This window comes from Scyliorhinus torazame, chromosome 8 (assembly GCF_047496885.1).
Source record: "Scyliorhinus torazame isolate Kashiwa2021f chromosome 8, sScyTor2.1, whole genome shotgun sequence".
Classification (NCBI taxonomy): domain Eukaryota; kingdom Metazoa; phylum Chordata; class Chondrichthyes; order Carcharhiniformes; family Scyliorhinidae; genus Scyliorhinus; species Scyliorhinus torazame.
Genome location: NC_092714.1, coordinates 13821751 through 13838502, shown reverse-complemented (window position 1 = coordinate 13838502; position 16752 = coordinate 13821751). Strand labels below are relative to the sequence as shown.

General features: G+C 56.2%; 1 protein-coding gene across 4 annotated transcripts in view; it reads left to right on the top strand.

Annotated features, from left to right (window-relative positions):
* nrip1a (nuclear receptor interacting protein 1a) overlaps nucleotides 1-16752 on the top strand; it is a 210795-nt gene that overhangs the window by 96403 nt on the left and 97640 nt on the right. Inside the window, exon 1 of one of the 4 annotated variants that reach the window (XM_072513108.1) lies at nucleotides 8684-8908. The exons of the other annotated variants lie outside the window; for them this stretch is intronic. The gene's annotated coding sequence lies outside the window, so the exon portion shown is untranslated. Of the gene's footprint in view, nucleotides 1-8683; nucleotides 8909-16752 lie in introns of those variants that run through there. 4 annotated transcript variants of the gene reach the window in all.

The following is a 16752-nucleotide window of genomic DNA, read 5'->3' as shown; positions in this document are numbered from 1 at the left end:
GTGCCCCTCACTGTAACGACCTGCGCCCCGCTCTGTAACGGCCTGCGCCCCGCTCTGTAACAGCCTGCGCCCCGCTCTGTAACAGCCTGCGCTCCTCACTGTAACAGCCTGCGCTCCTCACTGTAACAGCCTGCGCCCCTCACTGTAACGACTTGCGCCCCGCTCTGTAACAGCCTGTGCCCCTCACTGTAACGACCTGTGCCCCGCTCTGTAACGGCCTGTGCCCCGCTCTGTAACGGCCTGTGCGTCTCACTGTAACGGCCTGTGCCCCTCACTGTGACGGCCTGTGCGTCTCACTGTAACGGCCTGCGCCCCTCTCTGTAACGGCCTCCGCCCCTCACTGTAACGACCTGTGCCCCTCACTGTAACGACCTGTGCCCCTCTCTGTAACGACCTGTGCCCCTCTCTGTAACGACCTGTTCCCCTCTCTGTAACGACCTGTTCCCCTCTCTGTAACGGCCTGTGCCCCTCTCTGTAACGGCCTGTGCCCCACTCTGTAACGGCCTGTGCCCCGCTCTGTAACAGCCTGTGCCCCGCTCTGTAACAGCCTGTGCCCCGCTCTGTAACAGCCTGTGCCCCGCTCTGTAACAGCCTGTGCCCGGCTCTGTAACAGCCTGTGCCGCTCTCTGTAACGACCTGTGCCCCTCACTGCAACGACCTGTGCCCCTCTGTAACGGCCTGTGCCCCTCACTGTAACGACCTGTGCCCCTCACTGTAACGACCTGTGCCCCTCACTGTAACGACCTGTGCCCCTCACTGTAACGACCTGTGCCCCGCTCTGTAACGGCCTGTGCACCGCTCTGTAACGACTTGCGCCCCGCTCTGTAACAGCCTGTGCCCCTCACTGTAACGACCTGTGCCCCGCTCTGTAACGGCCTGTGCCCCGCTCTGTAACGGCCTGTGCGTCTCACTGTAACGGCCTGTGCCCCTCACTGTGACGGCCTGTGCGTCTCACTGTAACGGCCTGCGCCCCTCTCTGTAACGGCCTCCGCCCCTCACTGTAACGACCTGTGCCCCTCACTGTAACGACCTGTGCCCCTCTCTGTAACGACCTGTGCCCCTCTCTGTAACGACCTGTTCCCCTCTCTGTAACGACCTGTTCCCCTCTCTGTAACGGCCTGTGCCCCTCTCTGTAACGGCCTGTGCCCCACTCTGTAACGGCCTGTGCCCCGCTCTGTAACAGCCTGTGCCCCGCTCTGTAACAGCCTGTGCCCCGCTCTGTAACAGCCTGTGCCCCGCTCTGTAACAGCCTGTGCCCCGCTCTGTAACAGCCTGTGCCCCGCTCTGTAACAGCCTGTGCCGCTCTCTGTAACGACCTGTGCCCCTCACTGCAACGACCTGTGCCCCTCTGTAACGGCCTGTGCCCCTCACTGTAACGACCTGTGCCCCTCACTGTAACGACCTGTGCCCCTCACTGTAACGACCTGTGCCCCTCACTGTAACGACCTGTGCCCCGCTCTGTAACGGCCTGTGCACCGCTCTGTAACGGCCTGTGCCCCGCTCTGTAACAGCCTGCGCTCCTCACTGTAACAGCCTGCGCTCCTCACTGTAACGACCTGCGCCCCTCACTGTAACGACCTGCGCCCCGCTCTGTAACGACCTGCGCCCCGCTCTGTAACGACCTGTGCCCCGCTCTGTAACGACCTGCGCCCCTCTCTGTAACGGCCTGCGCCCCGCTCTGTAACGACCTGCGCCGCGCTCTGGAACGACCTGTGCCCTCACTGTAACGACCTGTGCCCCTCTCTCTAACGGACTGTGCCCCTCTCTGTCACGGCCTGTGCCCCTCACTGTAACAGCCTGTGCCCCGTTCTGTAACAGCCTGTGCCCCTCACTGTAACGACCTGTGCCCCGCTCTGTAACGACCTGTGCCCCTCTCTGTAACGACCTGTGCCCCTCTCTGTAACGACCTGTGCCTCTCTCTGTAACGACCTGTGCTCCTCTCTGTAACGGCCTGTGCCCCTCACTGTAACGACCTGTGCGCCTCACTGTAACGACCTGTGCCTCTCACTGTAACGACCTGTGCCTCTCTCTGTAACGACCTGTGCACCTCACTGTAACAGCCTATGCCCCTCACTGTGACGGCCTGTGCGTCTCACTGTAACAGCCTGTGCCCCTCACTGTGACGGCCTGTGCGTCTCACTGTAACGGCCTGTGCGTCTCACTGTAACGGCCTGCGCCCCTCACTGTAACGACCTGCGGCCCCTCTCTGTAACGGCCTACGCCCCTCACTGTAACTACCTGCGCCCCTCACTGTAACGACCTGTGCCCCGCTCTGTAATGGCCTGTGCGTCTTACTGTAACAGCCTGTGCCCCTCACTGTGACGGCCTGTGCATCTCACTGTAACAGCCTGTGCCCCTCACTGTGACGGCCTGTGCGTCTCACTGTAACGGCCTGTGCGTCTCACTGTAACGGCCTGCGCCCCTCACTGTAACGACCTGCGCCCCCTCTCTGTAACGGCCTACGCCCCTCACTGTAACTACCTGCGCCCCTCACTGTAACGACCTGTGCCCCGCTCTGTAATGGCCTGTGCGTCTTACTGTAACAGCCTGTGCCCCTCACTGTAACGACCTGTGCCCCTCACTGTAACGACCTGTGCCCCTCACTGTAATGACCTGTGCCCCTCAATGTAACGACCTGTGCCCCTCACTGTAACGACCTGTGCCCCTCACTGTAACCACCTGTGCCCCTCACTGTAACGACCTGTGCCCCTCACTGTAATGACCTGTGCCCCTCACTGTAACGACCTGTGCCCCTCACTGTAACGACCTGTGCCCCTCACTGTAACGACCTGTGCCCCTCACTGTAACGACCTGTGCCCCTCACTGTAACGACCTGTGCCCCTCACTGTAACGACCTGTGCCCGTCACTGTAACGGCCTGTGCCCCTCACTGTAACGACCTGTGCCCCGCTCTCTAACAGCCTGTGCCCCTCACTGTAACGACCTGTGCCCCGCTCTGTAACAGCCTGTGCGTTTCACTGTAACGACCTGTGCCCCGCTCTGTAACGGCCTGTGCCCCTCACTGTGACGGCCTGTGCCACTCACTGTGACGGCCTGTGCCCCTCACTGTGACGGCCTGTGCCCCTCACTGTGACGGCCTGTGCCCCTCACTGTGACGGCCTGTGCCCCTCACTGTGACGGCCTGTGCCCCTCACTGTGACGACCTGTGCCCCGTTCTGTGCCCCTCACTGTAACGTCCTGTGCCCCGCTCTGTAACAGCCTGTGCCCCTCACTGTAACAACCTGTGCCCCGTTCTGTAACAGCCTGTGCCCCGTTCTGTAACAGCCTGTGCCCCGTTCTGTAACCACCTGTGCCCCGTTCTGTAACAGCCTGTGCCCCGTTCTGTAACAGCCTGTGCCCCTCACTGTAACGACCTGTGCCCCGTTCTGTAACAGCCTGTGCCCCTCACTGTAACATCCTGTGCCCCGCTCTGTAACAGCCTGGGCCCCTCACTGTAACGACCTGTGCCCCGTTCTGTAACGACCTGTGCCCCGTTCTGTAACGACCTGTGCCCCGTTCTGTAACGACTAGTGCCCCGTTCTGTAACAGCCTGTGCCCCTCACTGTAACAACCACTGCCCCGTTCTGTAACAGCCTGTGCCCCGTTCTGTAACAGCCTGTGCCCCGTTCTGTAACCACCTGTGCCCCGTTCTGTAACAGCCTGTGCCCCGTTCTGTAACAGCCTGTGCCCCTCACTGTAACGACCTGTGCCCCGTTCTGTAACAGCCTGTGCCCCTCACTGTAACATCCTGTGCCCCGCTCTGTAACAGCCTGGGCCCCTCACTGTAACGACCTGTGCCCCGTTCTGTAACGACCTGTGCCCCGTTCTGTAACGACCTGTGCCCCGTTCTGTAACGACTAGTGCCCCGTTCTGTAACAGCCTGTGCCCCTCACTGTAACAACCACTGCCCCGTTCTGTAACAGCCTGTGCCCCGTTCTGTAACAGCCTGTGCCCCTCACTGTAATGACCAGTGCCCCGCTCTGTAACAGCCTGTGCCCCTCACTGTAACGACCTGTGCCCCGTTCTGTAACAGCCTGTGCCCCTCACTGTAACAACCTGTGCCCCGCTCTGTAACAGCCTGTGCCCCGCTCTGTAACAGCCTGTGCCCCTCACTGTAACGTCCTGTGCCCCGTTCTGTAACGGCCTGTGCCCCTCACTGTAACAACCTGTGCCCCGTTCGGTAACAGCTTGTGCCCCTCACTTAATGACCCGTGCCCCGTTCTGCAACAGCCTGTGCCCCTCACTGTAATGACCTGTGCCCCGCTCTGTAACGTCCTGTGCCCCTCACTGTAACGTCCTGTGCCCCGCTCTGTAACAGCCTGTGCCCCTCACTGTAATGACCTGTGCCCCTCACTGTAACGACCTGTGCCCCGCTCTGTAACAGCCTGTGCCCCTCACTGTAACGACCTGTGCCCCGTTCTGTAACAGCCTGTGCCCCGTTCTGTAACCACCTGTGCCCCGTTCTGTAACAGCCTGTGCCCCGTTCTGTAACAGCCTGTGCCCCTCACTGTAACGACCTGTGCCCCGTTCTGTAACAGCCTGTGCCCCTCACTGTAACATCCTGTGCCCCGCTCTGTAACAGCCTGTGCCCCTCACTGTAACGACCTGTGCCCCGTTCTGTAACAGCCTGTGCCCCGTTCTGTAACAGCCTGTGCCCCTCACTGTAACGACCTGTGCCCCGTTCTGTAACAGCCTGTGCCCCTCACTGTAACATCCTGTGCCCCGCTCTGTAACAGCCTGTGCCCCTCACTGTAACGACCTGTGCCCCGCTCTGTAACAGCCTGTGCCCCTCACTGTAACGACCTGTGCCCCGTTCTGTAACAGCCTGTGCCCCGTTCTGTAACCACCTGTGCCCCGTTCTGTAACAGCCTGTGCCCCGCTCTGTAACAGCCTGGGCCCCTCACTGTAACGACCTGTGCCCCGTTCTGTAACGACCTGTGCCCCGTTCTGTAACGACCTGTGCCCCGTTCTGTAACGACCTGTGCCCCGTTCTGTAACGACTAGTGCCCCGTTATGTAACAGCCTGTGCCCCTCACTGTAACAACCACTGCCCCGTTCTGTAACAGCCTGTGCCCCGTTCTGTAACAGCCTGTGCCCCTCACTTTAACGTCCTGTGCCCTGTTCTGTAACAGCCTGTGCCCCTCACTGTAATGACCAGTGCCCCGCTCTGTAACAGCCTGTGCCCTTCACTGTAACGACCTGTGCCCCGTTCTGTAACAGCCTGTGCCCCTCACTGTAACGTCCTGTGCCCCGTTCTGTAACGGCCTGTGCCCCTCACTGTAACAACCTGTGCCCCGTTCGGTAACAGCTTGTGCCCCTCACTTAATGACCCGTGCCCCGTTCTGCAACAGCCTGTGCCCCTCACTGTAATGACCTGTGCCCCGCTCTGTAACGTCCTGTGCCCCTCACTGTAACGTCCTGTGCCCCGCTCTGTAACAGCCTGTGCCCCTCACTGTAATGACCTGTGCCCCTCACTGTAACGACCTGTGCCCCGCTCTGTAACAGCCTGTGCCCCTCACTGTAACGACCTGTGCCCCGCTCTGTAACAGCCTGTGCCCCTCACTGTAACGACCTGTGCCCCTCACTGTAACGGCCTGTGCCCCTCACTGTAACAGCCTGTGCCCCTCACTGTAACAGCCTGTGCCCCTCACTGTAACAGCCTGTGCCCCTCACTGTAACAGCCTGTGCCCCTCACTGTAACAGCCTGTGCCCCGTTCTGTAAGGGCCTGTGCCCCTCACTGTAACGACCTGTGCCCCGTTCTGTAAGGGCCTGTGCCCCTCACTGTAACAACCTGTGCCCCTCACTGTAACGACCTGTGCCCTGTTCTGTAACAGCCTGTGTCCCTCACTGTAATGACCTGTGCCCCGTTCTGTAACAGCCTGTGCCCCTCACTGTAACAGCCTGTGTCCCTCACTGTAACAACCTGTGCCCCGTTCTGTAAGGGCCTGTGCCCCTCACTGTAACAGCCTGTGCCCCTCTCTGTAACCACCTGTGCCCCGTTCTGTAACAGCCTGTGCCCCTCACTGTAACAGCCTGTGCCCCGTTCTGTAAGGGCCTGTGCCCCTCACTGTAACAACCTGTGCCCCTCACTGTAACAACCTGTGTCCCTCACTGTAATGACCTGTGCCCCGTTCTGTAACAGCCTGTGCCCCTCACTGTAACGACCTGTGCCCCGTTCTGTAACAACCTGTGTCCCTCACTGTAACGACCTGTGCCCCGTTCTGTAACAGCCTGTGTCCCTCACTGTAATGACCTGTGCCCCGTTCTGTAACAGCCTGTGCCCCTCACTGTAACGACCTGTGCCCCGTTCTGTAACAACCTGTGTCCCTCACTGTAACGACCTGTGCCCCGTTCTGTAACAGCCTGTGTCCCTCACTGTAACGACCTGTGCCCCGTTCTGTAACAGCCTGTGCCCCTCACTGTAACGACCTGTGCCCCGTTCTGTAAGGGCCTGATTGGAAGGTTTGATGGGGTTAGGCGAGTGAGGGCGAGAGGACCTCAGTGTGGAGTGTACCTGGAGCTGAGAGTCTGAACGGCCAGACTCTGTGCTGTATACTGTCTGTGATTCTATCTGTGTGAACACTCGTTCCAGGGTGGTGCCTCTGCTTGCTGCTGCCCCTACCCTCAATCCCCATTAAAGTTCAGGAAGCTCCCCGGCCACTTCAAAAAGCTCTGGCCAATTCCCAGTAATCCTGACAGAATCCGGTCACACGGGCTGCTGGAGGAAAGGTCGCCTCCGGGTCATGACCACGAATTGCTCCGAAAGAACCCTTCCAGCTCACAGTGCCACCTCAGTCAAAGCGTCTCCTACCCCGTCACGAGGTGGGTGGGTGGGGGGGGGGGGGGGGGGGTCGGCGGTGGGTGTCATTCGAGGTCATGACCCCCACCGCCCCTAAAGGTCACTGACAGGTCGCGACCCCACCTCCCGGCTGGGCCCCAGTGTGATTTTGGTGACTTGTGTAAATAGGAAAGTTTTTTTCCGTAGCTGTTCAGCAACTTTCCTAAATTCCCGTCATCTCCGGGGACGAGGCTGGGGGTTGGCGGGGGGGAGGGTGGGGCGGGGGGGGGGGGGGTGGTGTCGGAGGCTCAGTAGAGAAGCCAGTTGTTCTCCCTGGAGCAGAGGAGGTCGCAGGCACCACTCAGTCGAGGTTTTCATAACTATGAGGGGTTTTGATGCAGCAAACCAGGGGGAAAACCGGTCCCACTGGCGGGCGGGTGAGCTGATCTCCGCGGGGGCCTCACTCCAACATCACCGGCAAAAGAGAAGCGCCGTGGAGGTGAGAATGAAAACGGCGCAGTGAGTCGCTGCCATCGGGAACGTGCTGGTTTGTGGGGCGGGGGCGGCGGGAGCAGATTTAAAATGCTAACTTTCCAAATGGGCATCGGGTGCGCGCGCGCTTGAAAAAGAAGAACAGGGGCTTTGGAGAAAGGAGGGTGGCAAGTGGGGTAGGGCGACGTGGATGGCTCTGTAAGAGGGGCAGCACAGAGGCGGGGGACCAAATGGCCTCAGCCTTGTGGGATGCCATGAGCGGATTCACGAGCCGGGTCGCAGACTGGGCTGCACTCGAGGGAGGTCGGGCAATCTCTGTGTGAGATAATGGATACCCGGCAGTGAGTCGCATTTGGGGTGTACCCTGTGAACAGTAGGAGGCCCCCGTTCGCTTGGGCGCTGGATGACGTGTTTCTGAAGTCCAGACTCTCGCTTTGGTTCCGTGACCCTTACGCACCCTCGCCTGGCGCAGTGGTTAGCACTGCTGCCTCACGGCGCCGTGGTCCCAGGTTCGGTCCCGGCTCTGGGTCGCTGTCCGTGTGGAGTTTGCACGTTCTCCCCGTGTTTGCGCGGGTTTCGCCCCCACAGCCCAAAAGATGTGCAGGCGAGGTGGATTGGCCGCGGTAGCACAAGTGGCTCGCACTGTGGCTTCACAGCTCCAGGGTCCCGGGTTCGATTCCCGGCTTGGGCCACTGTCTGTGCGGAGTCTGCACGTCCTCCCCGTGTCTGCGTGGGTCTCGTCCGGGTGCTCCGGTTTCCTCCCGCAGTCCAAAGACGGGCGGGTTAGGCCGCGATAAATTGCCCTTAGTGACCAAAAAGGTTTAGGAGGGGTTATTGGGTTACAGGGATAGTGAGGGCTTAAGTGGGTCGGTGCAGACTCGATGGGCCGAATGGCCTCCTTCTGCGCTGTATGCTCTTGTTCTTAAATTGCCGCTCAAAAGGAAAAAAAATAATTGGGCACTCTAAAATTTTTTTAAAACTTGCCTAACAAAGATCGATCAACCTGCATTTTAAAATGACCTGTGGCCTTAGCAATCCTGGCTTTATGTGTGTGGGGAGGAGGGGGGCTTCAAGGCCTGGATATATTGGTACTGTGCGAGCCGCCTGCCTTTCCTCCATGAGCAGCGCTGCCAACTCGTCACAGCCTGTCGGTCTCTACCGGACATAACTGGGATCTGTGTAAACGGGCTTTCGGGATGCTCTCTGTAACGCAGCACATCGCTGGCCCTCCTGTCTCGCATTAGCTTCTTTTGTCTGTGCTTGAGAGCTGCCTGCCGTCATCATTTCCTCTGGAGTGCGACCGCCGGCCTCCTCAACAGGAAGTGCTTGCAGGAGGGACACCGGGGAGGGGCCAGGAGCCGTGGCTGAGTTTAACCCTTGCGCTGAGTCCCTGCGACGGTGCTGGCACACGGACACATGCCGGGGCCGTGGCAGGCAGGCAGCTGGGTTCCGTCCGCAATCAGTTTTAAAATATCACCTCCCACGCGAGCGTAATTTGTCGGCAGCAACTAACTCCAAGAAAGCACATTGATGTACCACCTCTGTGAGGCAGTGAATTACCCCACGGTGCTTCACCGGAGCAAGACTTGACACTTTGAACCACGAAGGTGGCAGGTGATCAAAACCTTGGTGAAAGAGGTAGGTCTTAAAGGAGGGGCGATAGGGAGTTAGAACTGTTTAGGGGGAGAATTCAGGAGCTTGAGGATTAGGAAACTGAAGGCATGGCCGCCAATAGTGGAGCGATTAAATGGGGGCTGTCAAGAGCACAGGAGGACTTCAGTGAAACTCTCGGCACTGCAGCACGGACCCTCCCCCAAACAGAGAGGTGACTGTTGTGGGGGGAGCACCAATCGGAGCCTTGGGGCAGGATTCTCCCACCCCCCTCCCACCCCACCCCACCCCGGCGGGTCGGTGAATCCCCGGGGGGGCGGCGTGAATCCCGCCCCGCCGCGCCGGCTGCCATATTCTCCGGTGCCGGTTTTGGGGCGGGGCGGGGTTTGCGCCACGCCGGCCGGGGGCCGTTGGCAGCGCCCCCACCCCCCCCACCCCGCCAATTCTCCGGGCCTCGATGGGCTGAGCGGCCGTCAGTTCCTGGCCAGTCCCACTGGCGTGAAATGGACACGGTCCCACACGGCGGGACTTGTCTGCTAGGCCCGTCTAGTGGAGTCCTCGGGGGGGGGGGGGGGGGGGGATTGCAGGGGGATCCGGCTCCCAGGGGGGGCCCGACGGCGGCCTGGCCCGCGATCGGGGCACACCGACCTGCAGGTGGGCTTGTGCCGTGGGGGCACTCCTTCTTCTTCCCGCGCCGGCCTCGGTCGGGCTCCGCCATGGCCGGCGCGGGAGAAGAACCCCCGTGCACATGCGCACGACCACTCCAGCGGTTCTTCGCATGCGCCAACTCGCGCAGGCCCTTCGGTGTCAGTTGGCGCGGTGCCAACCCCTCCGCTGCCGGCCTAGCCCCTAGAAGTGCGGAGGATTCTGCAACTTCTGGTTGGCCCGACGCCGGACTGGTTCGCACCGTGCTTGGCGCTGGCGTCGGGCCAACCAGTCAATTGTGGGAGAATCCCGCCCTTGGTATCTCTAAATTTGTCTATTGCTCCTGATTGAACCTATCAGCAGGCAATGCAGAACAACATGGGGCTCTGATTGGTGGACTCCCCGTTAGAGCGGGATAACCGTCTGCCAGACGTTGAGAGCTGGGGGCAGGTTTCGAGCAGCCCGGACACCGATCCCCTGAATCGGTGTGAGGCTTCTGAACTTTCCTGGCGTAAAGGTGCGAACCAGCAGCCGGGTCTCTGCCATCCGGTCCGGCGGGCAGCCCGAGGCAAAGTTGAGGTCGTCGACCTAACATCGGGATGCGAGGCCTTCAGCGAGGCGAGGAGGAGGCGCGGGCCGTCGAGGGGAGCAGTGGGGCGACTCTTGACCTCCAGGCCATGGCTGAGGAGGGCGGGCGAGCGGGCAACCAACGAAAAGGAAGAGAAGCCACCAGGCCAGATAGCTAGCAGCAGCCAAAGAGAAAATGCTGGAAAATCTGAGCAGGTCTGGCAGCATCTGTAGAGAGAGAAAAGAGCGAACGTTTCGAGTCCGGTGACTCTTTGTCAAAGCTAAAAGACAGAGAAAGTGGGAAATATTTATACTGTGGAGTGAGAATGAAAGATGAGTCATAGCCACAGAAACCCAGGGAAACCGGCTGCTAATGGCCACAGAAACCAAGGGAACAGAGTGCTAATGGCAGCCCCCAGAGAGGGCAAAAGATGTGAAAGGCCAAACAGCAGGGAAACTAACATCAGAGGGTGAACTGTAGATGTGGGGGGAGGGGGAAGCAAAGGGGAGAAAGGGTAACAAAAGGAGGATAAGATGGGGGGGGCGGATGAAGATATATAAAGAAAGACGAGAGAAAGAAATGGTTAAAAACAGTTCAAATGAAATGGGTCAAGGTGGGGTATGGCTAATCATCTGAAGTTGTTGAATTCGATGTTGAGACCGGAAGGCTGTCGCGTGCCTAACCGGAAGATGAGATGTTGTTCCTCCAGTTTGCGTTGTGCTTCACTGGAACATTGCAGCAGGCCAAGGACAGGCCTGTGGGCATGGGAGCAGGGTCTTGTGTTAAAGTGGTAAGCAACAGGAAGTCAGGGTCCTGAATGCGCACAGCGCTCAGGAAAGCGATCACCCAGTCTGCGTTTGGTCTCTCCGATATAGAGGAGTCTACAGCTAGCAGCAGCAGTCAGTCAAGTCAGCCAGCCAGGAGCACACGCGGTCACTGAGGCTCGAGGCCTGGTCACCTGAGCGAGAGCCAAGAGGTGAGCGGAGACATCATTGTGGGTGGGGCTTGACATTATTGGGGCAGGCCTCCACATTATCAGAGGCGGGCTGTGATATGGGGTCTTTGCCAAGAGGGAGATCGCGAGACCCCCAAACGTGTAAGTCCGCCTGCGGTCAAGAGACCAGAATTGCAGCAATTTCAGAAGGTTGTAGAACCGGAGGTGATTACAAAGATGAACAAGGATGAGACCGTAGGAGGATGAGAATTTTCAAATCTTTCCATTAGTCCTGCTGGGAAATTGGAGGATCAATCATTTGTGTTTCAGTACACCCTAGCCACTGGTTTCATCTTTACATCAGGCCCTGGAGTCCCTCAATCGCCAGGGCTGCTGTCACAAAGACAACTTGCATTCATTTAGCGCTGTTCAAATGCTTAAGCCATCCCAAAGAGATCAGGGAGGCCTCCCCTTAGTACCTTGGAATCTTTCGCAGTCACCTGAGAGGGCAAATGGAGTTTCATGACACTCTTGGGCGTGCAGCCCTCCTGCAGCGCTGTCCCTGTGAGCCCCCCTGGATTTTGTACTCGAGTCTTTGGACTGGGATTTGAACCCACAAAATTGCAACTCGAGAGGCAAGAACATTACTCACTGAGCCACGACGGACAACCTGGTAGCTTCCCGGTGTGTGTTTTGAACACAGAACCATCCTCCATCTTGCCCCTCCACCCTCTTCCTACTCACTCCGTGTGGTGAGCTACATAAGGCTGTTGTATACGTGTTCACTATTGTTCTACTGTTCCAGTACTATCATTATCTCCACTGTTGTATATACTCACTGTCATTGCTGTTCTGTTATTGGTTGTTGCTGGTGTACTGTTGGAATGTTGTTGTTGGCTCTGCCTGTGGCTCCGCCCCTCTGAGGAGGTATAAAGCCCGTCGATCTGGGGCAGTCTTGCCGTGTGGGAGGGGCTACAGATTGGCACACTTTTAGTCTATTAAAGCATCAGTTCACTGCTACTCAGCGTCTCGACTGAATTGATGTCCATCACCCCGAGGTTACAAACTAGGCTGCTGGGACAAAGAGCCTCTTGAGATGGCAAAATGTGGAAAAAATAAACGTGTAGCTCAAAAAAAGAAAGTTTTGATCTTTTGGTCATTTATTACTAACCGAGAACAGGCAGGGGTAATATCATTTATTACTTGCGGTTTGGTATACATCATATTCATGATTAGTGGGGAACTAAGGGGGCCGTGAATAAGGGGGCAGCACGGTGGCACAGTGGTTGGCACTGCTGCCTCACAGCGCCAGGGACCCGGGATGAATTCCAGCCTTGGCGACTGTCTGTGTGGAGTTTGTACAGAGGGAGGTGAATAGAATCAGAACGTTGTGGAAAAAAGTTTAGCAGGTCTGGCAGCGTCTGAGGAGAGAGAAACTGAGTTAATGCTTTGAGCTCGATATTCCAGCTCTCTCTGTTTTTATCTCTCTAACATCCACAGCATTTTGCCTTTACTTTGATGTATTGTCGTGTTTAGGGGGAAAGCTGGAAATTGATTAACTGATAGGTTGAGGTGGGAGGCGTATCCCTTGGAGCATTAACGTCAGAATAAGCCATTTAAATGGGCCGAATGGCCTGTTTCTCTGCTGCCAAATTCTGCATCGCCACCCGGCCCTGCCCACGACGCACTCCACGGACACTCCCAGTGCAGTACTGAGGGGAGCGCCGCACCACTGGGAGGCAGCAGCTTCCAGGTGAGGCTGAAGCCATGACTTCTTGTCCAGGTGTGTGCATTGGCAGCTTTTGCGGTCCCCAGCAACCCATTAGCAGCTACTTATCTTCACTGCTGGCTGTGGGATCTCGCTGTGCTTGTCACGCACCCCAAACTCGGGGCGGCACCAAGCACTTTACAGTTCATTCAGACTCGGGCACGGCTATAATGTAGGAAACGGGGCAGCCAAATATGAGCACAGCAAAAGCTGCATGATTGGTGACAGCAAGAGGAAAATATTGGCCAGGACCAGCGAGGAGAGAGGAGGGGGAAACCTCCTTTACTGTCCGCCAAAACGTGGACTGCTTGTTCGTTTATATCCATCTGTGAGGAGTAGAGGGGGCCACCGCGTAGCCTCTCACCCGAAAGAGGGGGTTACCCACCGACCCACGGCTGACACGGACTTCGGGATGTTTGCGAGCAGTGTGATTGGCTGCTCTCTGAATTCAAGGCGGCCTTTAAAGAAAGACGAGGAGCCGATTCCCAGGTTCCGCCTTGAGGTCTCGAACTGTAAATTAGTGCCAGCTGTTGTGTTTGTCTGCTCACTAATCGTGCGGCTCATCTATGACCCTGACCTTGATCAGTAAAATCTCAGTGAATCAAACCTCCTACCGGCAGTGTTTGTACGAGCTGGACAAGTCTGTGATTTATTGGACAATAATTCAGTACCACATTAAATTTTTGTTTAATGGTTCTTTCTGTCGGTGCCAATCCTCGCTCTCCACTCCCAGCCCAGAGGAGCTGAGTCACACTGATTTCTGGCTCACTGGAACTCTATAGAATCCAACCCAAGTGACGCTTCTCTGGGTGTGTACATAGACATGGAGCATACAGTGCAGAAGGAGACCATTCGGCCCATCGAGTCAGCACCAACCCACTTAATCTGGGAGGGACGGGAGAGGGCCGGTTACGGGGTGGGGGATGGGCAGGGTATGGGAGAGGAGGAAAGAGGGGGGAAATAAAATGGATGGGGAGAAAGTGGGTGTTGCAGATATTGGATTTAGGTATCGCCTTAATCCCAATTCTATCCTCATACTACGTCCGGTGTATGCAGAGGACTGAATCTTCCCAGTTGTTCCACTCCCTTCTCCCCCCTCTTTTTCTTCGCCTCCCTCTGTTCCTCTATTTCTCTCCCTCCACCTCGCCCCTCTCTCCGCCTCACCTCATCGTCCATCTTGTCCCTCTGCTCTCTTCCTACTCGTGCCCCCGTTCCCTTTCCTCCCTCTTCGCCAGTTGACCCTCCTTCGATCTCTGCCCCCTCCGTTCCCTTGCCTCCTTCCTCTTTCCTCTCCTCCTGCTCTCACCTTCCCTCTTCTCCGCTTCCTCCAAACCGTCATTCTCCTTGCTCACTTACAGTGATTGGAGGTGCCTCCTGGATCAGCCCCTGGCAGTTCAGACCCAGAGTCTTTATCCATTAATCCTTCGATCAGGCTGTGCATTTATTTTTGAAGAAAACAGTCCTCTTGTTGAGTTTTGTGCTAACCAAGCGTGACAAATGGAACATTGGCTTCTCAAGTTTGGGACAATTTAAGGGTTAGAAACCTGGGTTTATAGTGTGTTTGACAGCTGTGGTCATGTTTTTTGAAAGGATTTTGTTTTGCTTCTCGGAAACAGCTGGTAAAATTGACCGGAGGAGTATGGTTTGACTGGGCGGGGGGGGGTGTCGGGGGTCGGGGGGGGGGGGGGGGTGTCGGGGGTCGGGGAGGGGTCCCTGGGGAGTTAATGTGCTTATGCAACCTGCAGACATAAGACATTGGGGAGATGAAATCTTTGCTTTTCAGCTTGGGGGAGATGAAATCATTGCTGGGTGGAGCCCAGGAAACCAGAGAGGCCGTGAGTAATTTTGGAGAAGTGTTGGGAGAGAGAAGAGGTGAATTCTGATCTGCCTGAAATGGAGTCCACAACTCTCTTACAGCAGGATAATTATAAAAGAGTAACAATCTGTAGAAATACCACTGCCCTATTCTTCATGCGATCACTCCTATCATAGAATTTACAGTGCAGAAGGAGGCCATTCGGCCCATCGAGTCTGCACCAGCTCTTGGAAAGAGCACCCTACCCAAAGTCAACACCTCCACCCTATCCCCATAACCCAGTAACCCCACCCAGCACTAAGGGCAATTTTGGACACTAAGGGCAATTTAGCATGGCCAATCCACCTAACCTGCACATCTTTGGACTGTGAGAGGAAACCGGAGCACCCGGAGGAAACCCACGCACACACTGGGAGGACGTGCAGACTCTGCACAGACAGTAACCCAAGCCGGAATCGAACCTGGGACCCTGGAGCTGTGAAGCAATTGTGCTATCCACAAGGCTACCGTGCACTCCTGGATCGAATCATTCTTCCTCAAGTCTTACAAATAAACTAAAAAATATTGGGGTTTCAGTCCATCGTCCTAGCCACTGTTGGGGGTCTGGTCTGGGATCATAATCCAGTTTGAGGGATGTTACTGTTACATATATCAGTTATGTTACTAACTAATCAGCTAGTGAAGGTGAGTTCAAATCCCTCTGTCAATGATCCAACTCAACGTTACTATTAGTTGCCATTTGTTACCTGTCCTGTTATGGCCAAGGGTTTAGAGAACCCCAAAGTGTATCATGGAGTTCACCTGACCCACAACTTTTGATAGATTGTGGTATGGGGAGCACACGGCCCACTCTACAGGTACAGCAGAAATGGAAACGTATTATTTAAAGCAAAACAATGTTTATTCTATGAACTCAAGTTAACCTTTTTAAAACATACAGTGAACATCTTAGCAACCATCAATTCAAATACAACCCTCAAAGAATAAAACACTAAGTAATCCTTTAAGCTTTCCTTTTAACATCCATAAGACTTAAAAACACCTTTTAGCAGAACGACATCAGGTTAACGTCACAACTGAGAACAGTTACCACGTGGAAATCAGCAAAGGGACACTCACAAGCTTGCACAGATTCTCACACATCCTGCTGTGATTGCAGCTTCTCCAAAACTAAAATGAAACCAAACCCACCCTGCAGCAAAAAGCCTAAAGCGAAAGTAAAAAGCTGACAGACAGCCCACTCTCTGACATCACTGCAGTAATAAACACCCATTTCTTAAAGGTACTCTCACTACAGATATTTATATACACACCCGTTTATAAACACCCATTTCTTAAAAGTCCAAAGTGTGTCATTAATTGTTTTGCATTTCATGGCGCCTTCTCAAAGCAGGTGTGACGTGAAAGATCTGAAGTACCTGATCAAGAGAACTGACACCATGAAGGTGAGGGGGGGTGGGGGGGGTGGGGGGGGGGGGGGGGGGGGGAACACTGAGAGTCACGCCCTGCCCTACTGATTTCCCTACTCCCCTCAGCCAGCCAGCCCGTCTCCCTGTAATTCACATCTCGGCCTCCGTTCACCTGTGGCTTGATTCTCGTCAACCTTAGGCCTCCAGTGGGTGCTGTGCCGGAAGCTGCCACCTCTCCCTGTGGTGCACACGGGCAATGGGCAGCTCCCGGCCTCCGATTGGCCGGCAGCTTTCAGCGGGTGGGATTTTATCCCCCCCGGGGTCATAAATCCCGGAAGAGGCCCGGCATTGGCCTGTTAAATTCCTGATCGGTGCTAGATTGCAGCAGGCCTTCGCTAGCAGAGACAATAAGGGGGCTCCAGGTGACTCTGCAGCCGGTGGGCGAGAGCCTCCGTCATTCAATCCTGTCCGTAGAGTTAGACAGCATAGGAGGCCATTCGGCCCATTGTGTCATTTGCGAGAGCTATCCACTCAGTTCCATTTTCCCACTGTTCTTTCCATTGTCTTGAAAATGTTTCCCCTTCAATTCCCTCGTTGAACGTTTCTGTTGAATTTGCTTCAATTCAGGCAGCATGTGATTCATGGCGTAGAAATGTTTCTTATCTTTTCCCAGTTGCTACCTTTCTTTCTTAAATCAGTTCCTTCTGGTTACCGACCATCCTGCCACTGGA